This window comes from Bison bison, unplaced genomic scaffold, assembly GCF_000754665.1.
Source record: "Bison bison bison isolate TAMUID 2011002044 unplaced genomic scaffold, Bison_UMD1.0 scf7180017864282, whole genome shotgun sequence".
Taxonomy (NCBI): domain Eukaryota; kingdom Metazoa; phylum Chordata; class Mammalia; order Artiodactyla; family Bovidae; genus Bison; species Bison bison.
In genome coordinates, this window is record NW_011494854.1 from 1,365,528 (window position 1) to 1,374,836 (window position 9,309).

Sequence of the window (9,309 nt, forward strand, 5' to 3'; positions counted from 1 at the left end):
GGTGATGGACAGGGAGGCCTGGCGTGCTGGGATTCATGGGGTCGCGAAGAGTCGGACACGACTGAGCAACTGAACTGACTGAAGACAGGAGCAGAACCAACAGTAGCACCAATAGGATGGGGACTGAGCGCTGTCGCCTGACGGAGAAACCACACTAGTCCTGAATCTGGGGAAGGTGCTCAGTGTTGGTGGGGTCTATGTAAAGGGGCCTGGTGAACTGTGGGGGGCAGGAATCTAGACAAGGTGATTATAAGCTATAGCGGTGCCCTCAGCATCTAGTGTATCAAACAAGGGGCTCAAGGGTAATGGAGGGAGAAAAGATGTGACCAAAATAGCTGATAAACAGGAAGAAGGAAAGGGTCAATACAAATTTCTCTAACTTATGCCTATGTGCAGACTTAGCTTCCACAAAGACAGTGCAAGGAAGCAAGCTGGGTCTCTTGATCGCCTTACTTAAGCACAGTACAATCCCTTGTTCACAATTCCAAAACCCAAAGAACTCGGAAAAATAGAAGTTTTTTTTTGTATTTGAGTCATTTTGCTGCAAGCCCTGACCTTATGTGAACTGATTTGGTGGCAACACATGATCTAAACTGAAGTGAGGCTATTTATAGCCATTATTTGTCCTACTCAGTGTGAATATTCATGTGAATTGCTGCAGATATATTAATGTGTTTGATTACAGTGTGCTGCCCCAGATCCTGCTGGGATGTTATATAACATACAGTAAATGCACTGATTTACTTTTCTACAATTTGATAAAATTCTGAATTCTGAAACATATTTGGCCCCAAGGGTTTTGTATAAAGAGCTGTGAACCTGTATTTCATTTTCATTTCAAATACAGCGTAATTCAAGGCCCCTGAAATTGTTTGTCCAGTCAATCCCTGCTAGCTTTTTGCTATCATCGTCAGAAGGGAGGAGGGGTAAAGAGGTCTAAGAATTCCACAACTCTAAGGATGGCTGTGTTGGAATGTGACCATGAAATTCAGGGCCAGGGATGGAGGACATTTTCTTGCCCCTTTGGTCCCCACTCTGATGTTTCTGCAGTGACTGTAGAATGCAAAAGCAGCCGCAAGTCAAGGGTGGTGATCGTGGGCAGTGTTGAGAGGAACAACAGATATAGCAGAAGGGATGATGCTCTCAGAGGAGCAGAGGAAGAGCCACTTCCTGATATTTGGAAGCCAAAGGAAGAGGTGGAAGGCACTGGAGAGCTACAGACATCCTGGTGGCTGGAAACGCATTTCAGATGACCCCAGAGAAAGAAACCCAGGAGTTAGGGTTCTCATGATTTTGCTGGCAAAAGCTGACTCCAGAGTTTTCCTTTTCATTCCATTGCTTCACACAGATGCCCTTGACTGACCTTCTCAAAACTGTTGACCTAGAAAACCACACCACATACTCACAAATACGCTTTCCTATACCAAACACTGCTACTGCTAAGTCACTTCAGTAGTGTCCAACTCTGTGCGACCCCATAGATGGCAGCATGCCTCTAAAATGTGACTTGACTTACTCACCAAAGTTTTGGCTTCAAGAGTATGTTTGTGTTCTTAAAGTAAGCACAGTATTTAATGGATAGATGTGGGAATAAAGGTACGTAATTGATGATAGGGTTGTGGCTTTCAGGATTAAATATAGTATAGAAATTCCCCTCTACTATTGATTTTTCTTTATGGCAGATCCCATTATATTCCCATTTAAATCTGGTTAAGTTTTCCCCAACTCTGAGAATTCTATATGTGCTCATTCTGAGTTGCTTTAGACTTAGAAAAATGTTGGTACTAGAACGGAGGACTCAACACAGTAAACAGTGCCTTTAGTATGCATACGTCAGCTACATAGCAAAAGCATCTTATTGAAATGGCAGAGGAGAGAGAGTCTGAAAAGGTTCTAAAGAACCAGTGAAGGTAAAGAGAAATTAAGTGATAGTGTGCTTTATTACTAATTTAAGATATGGAAAAATGTGATCAGTATTATCTTTATTTAATGACTTGTCCTTACTGGTTTTATTAGTGAAAATATTATATGTTATAGGTGTTCATAGATTCTTTCCTGACCTCAGTCCCTCAATTCTATTTTCCCCATAACATCTGAGATTTTTTTAACCATGAATTTTCCTTTTACAAAATTTTTAGGAATATTACTGTCAAGATTAGGAACAATTATTGTATTTTATATCTTTAGGTAGAAAACTATTTACTATTCCAAAGTATTACCCTTTGGTTATTAGGAACCAGCCTACCAAATGCGATTTTAATTTTCTATTTCATTCTATTTATTCAAATCTCTAATTAAATGTAAACAAAGATACTCACTGGGTTAGAAATGTCTATTTAAAGAGAGAGCCTTACCTTACTCATCTTGGGAAGGAAAAGGGAAAACTATGAAGGATTAAGATCTTCAGATCATAAACTTTTCGTTATTGCTGAAACTGAGGTGGGAAGAGGGTTATCTGGTAAATTTTTTTAGCCTGAATTATCTAGATAATTTCTTCAACTTCCATTGTGGATGGAGCCACGGTGCCTTGATTTAAAGTAAACTAAACTAGTTCTTTCTAAAGAATAAATAGGACTAGAAAAATTTAAGTTTTAAAATCTTTAATACCTGGTTCTCATGTAACTGCTGAGCCATATCAGCGTCAATTCAATAATTTAAGTCTTTCTTGGTCCATGATGGTCACCATTCATCAAAGGACCTCATGGCTTCTCATTGTTGCTGCAGGGATCTGAAGGAATTGGTCAGGCTGCAGCCCAGTGATCACAGCTATGTAGACAGGGGACTGTGTGTGTGTGTGTGTGTGTGTGTGTGTGTGTGTGAGAGAGAGAGAGAGAGAGAGAGAGAGAGCGAGAGCAAGTGCAATAAGTGCTGGGGTGGGAGCAGAGGCAGGCTATAAGTGTCAGGAAGTAGCTTAGTGTTTTTAGATATGTTTCCAGCATTCTTCTTAATTTGGAGACAGCAGAAGAGATTTTAAATTCTGAAATCCTATTAGTAAACCTATTTTGAGGGTTAAAAAAAAAGAAACATCAGCCTGTTTGGTTTTGAACCTTTGGTCGTTAGTGATAATTGACTCATTTACGTGTGTTAGCTAAGCATTTGCCAAAGCATGACTCCTGACAGCTTAGTTATGATAAATTAAACATGATGCTCACATGAATTCTGCACTGCTTTTTATCCAGATGCTAGGACCCTGCCTGATGTTTTTTGTCACCTTTGTAATGTGCAGCTGGCTTTGTAGCGATTTCATTATCAGCCCTTTACCCTTTGGCTAAAGCTATTTGCATAACAAGGTTATCTGGTTGAAGTCCCAGACAGATTTCTATTTTGTCTGGAAGCTCCATTCAGAAGTAGCCTTTTGATAAGATGACAATAATTTTCCTTTACCAGGTTCTCTTTGGTTCTGAAGGACGTCACTTCTCTTTTTAGTTCAAACCAATATCAGGTCTTTGGACTAATCTACAAAAATTCTTTACCAACCTTTGGTCAAAAGGTATCTGTGAGCTGTGCTTTTTCATTTGCCTCTGAACCTTTTGGGGTTTTATTAGAAATTAGATTTAGGACTTCATCATCAATGTCTTTTGAGCCGATTAGTGAGACAATAAAGATGGATTTCTCTTAGTCAAGGGCAAATCCGCCAAGAGTACTGACTATTCAGCTTCAGACTCATTGATGACTTGAACCACATGATTGCCCACGCACACACCTCTTTCCAGGGCTGGCTGGCTTGAGTAGCTAAGCGTGCAGGTGGTTTCCCGGAGTGAGCATCGTGGTCATGCCTGCCATGTAGTTATGAAATGCTGAGGCAACCTTTCCTATCCCTGCAAATGACATTCAGATGGCTATAAACAGTTGCACTGAATGTTAACAAGGTGAGATCACTCTGAGCTACAAAACTACTAAAACAAATGGGCATTTACATAAATTTATTCCTTAAAAATTGAAACTCAGACCTGGAACATCTGCTTTTCTCTAGGCCTGAATGTTTGTAAAGGTAATCATTTTGGAATGGTTAATTTCTTGACATCGATTGTACTCCCTCCAAGGCAACAATTCTCAGCCCTTCGCCATTCTCCATTTTGCATTTCAAGGCAGCTTAATTCCACATGGCTTTATAGTATCAGTGAACAGCACTCTTGGAATGATAAATATCCTAACTCAGAGACTGATAAGGTTCCACAAATATTCTTGGCTTTTTAAGTCCTGATGGATTCTCAGGTGGCTATGCACAGGGTTAATATCGCCTGAGTAGAAGGATACAATAACCTTTATTTATATTACTTCACGAATTGGTAATTCTAATTAAAATGAGCAGTGGTATCTCTGGTGACAGACTCTTTCCATTTTAGATTTATTTAGCCAATGATTAGCATTATGGTTTCTTGAATTAATTAGCATCTCTTGAGCTATAGGGAATTAGTGAATTAATAAAAACTGATGGAGAAGTTAAAAAAATTCTAATTTAAAAAACTCCCAATTCTCCTGTCCTCTCTAAACATATTGATCAATATATTTATAAATGCAACCCAACTTCTTTCTCATTTTGAAAAACTGAGATTTTTTTTCCCCTTCATGAGAAGAATAAAGCTGTGTGTTTCAAGGTTATCTCTCCCTGAAGAGCATCTAATTTTGATCACCTAATAGATCATCTAAAAACACCAAGGGCCCGATTCAATCTCACTTATACTCCACCTGTAAACTCAGCTGATAAAATCTGCTTTTCTCATGGTACAAACCTTAGTGTGACTTGAAGTTTGAAACACAGTGTAATATCTGCACATACCTGAAATATACTGTTGTCCTGAGAACTGTGGCAATGAGGAGTTCAGCCTAATCCAAAATACGCAAATGGCATGGTAAAGTAGGTGCCCCAGACTCTTGTCAGAATATTCTGTTTATTTCCCAACAAATGCACTTGGAACTTGTAAGAGACCAAGTCTGTAGCATACGTCATAGATTTCATATTAGTGCTTGTAGCATATTATGTTAAGTGACTTTTATTTTAATTTTTTTATTAATTTTTTTGGAGTATAGTTTCTTTGTAATGTTGTGTTAGTTTCTGCTGTACACCAAAGTGATTCAGTTTTATATATATATCATATATAGCTCTTACTCATGCCAGTGATTCAGTTTATATATATATATATATATATATGAAAGAGTACATACACTCTTTCTTAGATTCCCTTCCCATTTAGGTCCCCACACAGCACTGAGGAGAGGTCCCCGTGCTAGGCAGTATGTTCTCATCCATTGTCCATTTTATGTAAGGTAGTGTATATGTATCAATTTCAGTCTCCGAATCCATCCCACCCCTTACCTTCTCTCTTGGTAACCATAAGTTTGTTTTCTACATCTGTGACTCTATTTCTGCTTTGCGAATAAGTTCATCTGCACTATTTTTCTAGATCCACGTGTAAGCGATACTATGCAATATTTGTCTTTCTCTTTCTGACTTACTTCACTCTATATGACAATCTCTAGGTCCATACGTGTTGCTGCAAATGGCATTATTTCATTCCTTTTTGTGGCTGAGTATGTGTGTGTGTGTGTGTATAGACACACACACACACACACACACACACACTACATCTCTTTTATCCGTTCCCCTGCTGATGGATATTTAGGTTGTTTCCATGTCCTGGCTATTGTAAATAGTGCCACAGTGAACATCCAGGTACATGCATCCTTTCAAATTATGGCTTTCTTCAGATATATGTCCAGGTGTGGGATTGATCCAGCAATATTTTTAGTTTCTTAAGGAAACTCCATGCTGTTCTCCATAGTGATTATACTAATTTACATTCCCACCAACAGTGTAAGAGGATTCCCTTTTGTCCACGCTGTCTCCAGCATTTATTGTTTGTAGATTTTTTTTTGTTAGATGACTTTTAGATAAGGTTAGTCTGAATTTACCATCTATACCATTTATTCAAAAAAAGAAAACACATGCTTGAGTTTCATAACATACATCAAAAAGAATCTGCAGTTGAAATAGACAAGTGATAGTCGGCAGTGAGCTGTGTGCATGGGCTAGGGGTGGAGAGATGGTGGCATGGCTCACACATCTGTCCATGTCCTTTCATTCTCAGCCCTTCCCCAAGTGCAGCTGGGCTCATCATCAAGACGAGGCAGCCATGGGAGAGCAGTGTGTGCTGTCCAGCAGTGTCACTTAATAGCTCTGTAACCCTGGGGAAAGTATTTAACCTCTCTGATCCTTGGTATTCAGTTGTCAAATTGGGGCTGAGAATACCTGTCTCAGAAGGTTACTGTAAGGGTGACATTATATAATGTATATGTAGAACCTGGAAGATAATTATAATAATAACTAACATATATAGCTCTTACTCATACCAGGCTCTGTTCCCTACACTCATCAGTTCACTCAGTGCAGTCAATCAGTCGTGTCTGACTCTTTGCAACCCCATGGACTGCAGCACACCAGGCCTGCCATTGCCAACTCCCAGAGTTTATTCAAACTCATGTCCATTGAGTTGGTGACGCCATCTAGCCATTGCATCCTCTCTCGTCCCCTTCTCTCCTGTCTTCAGTCTTTCCCACCATCAGGGTCTTTTCCAATGAGTCAGTTCTATGCTTCAGGTGGCCAAAGTATTGGAGTTTCAGCTTCAGCATCAGTTCTTCCACTGAATATTCAGGACTGATTTCCTTTAGAATGGACTGGTTAGATCTCCTTGCAGTGCAAGGGCCTCTCAAGAGTCTTCTCCAACACCACAGTTCAAAAGCATCATTTGTTCACGGTGCTCAGCTTTCTTTATAGTCCAACTCTCACATCCATACATAACTACTGGAAAAACAATAGCTTTGACTAGGCAGACCTTTGTTGGTAAAATAATGTCTCTGCTTTTTAATATGCTGTCTGGGTTGGTCATAACTTTTCTTCCAAGGAGCAAGCATCTTTTAATTTCATGGCTGCAATCACCATCTGCAGTGATTCTGGAGCCCCCAAAAATAAAGTCTCTCACTATTTCCACTGTTTCCCCATCTATTTGCCAAGAAGTGATGGGACCAGATGCTAGATCTTAGTTTTCTGAACTTTGAGCTTTAAGCCAACTTTTTCATTCTCCTCTTTCACTTTCATCAAGAGAATTTTTAGTTCTTCATTTTCTGCCATAAGGGTGATGTCATCTGCATATCTGAGGTTATTGATATTTCTCCCAGCAATCTTGATTCCAGCTTGTGCTTCATCCAGCCTGGCGTTTCTCATGACGTACTCTGTATATTCGTTAAATAAGCAGGATGACAATATACAGCCTTGACATACTTCTTTCTCTATTTGGAACCAGTCTGTTGTTCTATGTCCAGTTCTAACTGTTGCTTCCTGACCTGTATACAGATTTCTCAAGAGGCAGGTCAGGTGGTCTGGTATTCCCATCTCTTTCAGAATTTTCCAGAATTTGTTGTGGCCCACACAATCAAAGGCTTTGGCATAGTCAATAAAGCAGAAGTAGATATTTTTCTGGAACTCTCTTGCTTTTTCGATGATCTAACGGATGGTGGTAATTTGATCTCTGGTTCCTAAATCCAGCTTGAACATCTGGAAGTTCACGGTTCATGTACTGTTGAAGCCTGGCTTGGAGAATTTTGAGCATTACTTTGCTAATGTGTAAGATGAGTGCAATTGTGCAGTAGTTTGAGTATTCTTTGGCATTACCTTTCTTTGGGATTGGAATGAAAACTGACCTTTTCCAGTCTATGGCCACTACTGACTTTTCCAAATTTGCTGGCATATTGAGTGCAACACTTTCACAGCATCATCTTTTAGGATTTGAAATAGGTCAACTGGAATTCCATCACCTCCATTAGCTTTGTTCGTACTGATGCTTTCCAAGGCCCACTTGATTTCACATTCCAGGATGTCTGGCTCTAGGTTGTGATCACACTATCGTGCTTATCTGGGTCATGAAGATCTTTTTTGTATAGTTCTTCTGTGTATTCTTGCCACCTCTTCTTAATATCTTCTGCTTCTGTTAGGTCCATACCTTTTCTGTCCTTTATTGTGCCCATCTTTGCATGAAATGTTCCCTTGGTATCTCTAAGTTCCTTGAAGAGATCTCTAGACTTTCCTATTCTATTGTTTTCCTCTATTTCTTTACATTGATCGCTGAGGAAACCTTCTTATCTCTCCTTGCTATTCTTTGGAACTCTGCATTCAAATGGGTATATCTTTCCTTTTCTCCTTTGCCTTTTGCTTCTCTCCTATTCACAGCTATGTGTAAGGCCTCCTCAGACAACCATTTTGCTTTTTTGCATTTCTTTTCCATGGGGATGGTCTTGATCACTGCCTCTGTACAATGTCATGAACTTCCGTCCATAGTTCTTCAGGCACTCTATCAGATCTAATTCCTTGAATCTATTTGTCACTTCCACTATATAATCATAAGGGATTTGATTCAGACTTAAATTGAAGAAAGTAGAGAAAACCACTAGACCATTCAGATATGACCTACATGTCATATACTTTGCTTAATCCTCACAGTTCTGTAAAGTAGTTCTAATATTATCCCTATTTAATAGAAAGTGAGGTCAAAAGAGGCCATGTCCCAAGACCACAGCTGTTAAGGAGTAGAGCTGGAATTTCAACCCCAAGAAGACTTGCTTCATGTGCATTTGTGCCCAGCCAACAGTGGCTATTATTTTTATGTTTCGTAATTGGCCATATCACCGTTCTGAAACTGACTTTTGAAAGTGTCACTGGCTCCTTCCTTTTCCCTGCCATCGTGGGATGTGTGGTTGATTCTGTTCTTCTCACAAGACTTTCAGGATCAAGTAATTCCTGGCCAAGAAACAAAAGCAGAACTGTCCAATCCCCCAGTGGATTCTAATAGGAAAACTAGTCTTAAAATCAGGTACAACTCTAAGAGGAGACAGTGGAGAAGAACCAAGCTGGGTCTGTATGCACTTGCATATACTTCTTACCACATCAAGATGAAGACATCACCACTCTCTGGAGAGTTGGGCATTTGTGAGAAGTAGGGAGGGATATTATTTTTTCTTTTTGTTTCTTTGCCTCTGTACTAGTAGGTTCAGTAATAAATGTGTGAAACCTCTAGTTTAGGAAAAAAGAAAGTGTCAATGACCTCATTTTTGACACCTCTGGAATCTGTTGTCCAATTTCTGTTTATTTAGACTTCAGCTTGCCGACTTCCACAGCTCAGGACACACACACACACACACACTCCTCAGCTCCCTTCTCAAGGGTGCAGGCCCTTCAAGCTCAGCCTGGGGGAACCAGCCCTAGCAGGAGTCACAGCGCTTGAAGCGCAGACAACCTTAGCTCCCCCCACATCCCAG

At 39.9% G+C, this 9,309-nt stretch overlaps 1 protein-coding gene and 1 pseudogene across 1 annotated transcript in view; both read left to right on the forward strand.

The window, feature by feature from the left end:
- Window positions 1-9,309, forward strand: part of MYO3B (myosin IIIB) — a gene marked incomplete at its 3' end in the record, with an annotated part of 319,055 nt that overhangs the window by 190,015 nt on the left and 119,731 nt on the right. The window lies entirely within an intron of this gene.
- Window positions 8,765-8,991, forward strand: LOC104995522 (annotated as a pseudogene).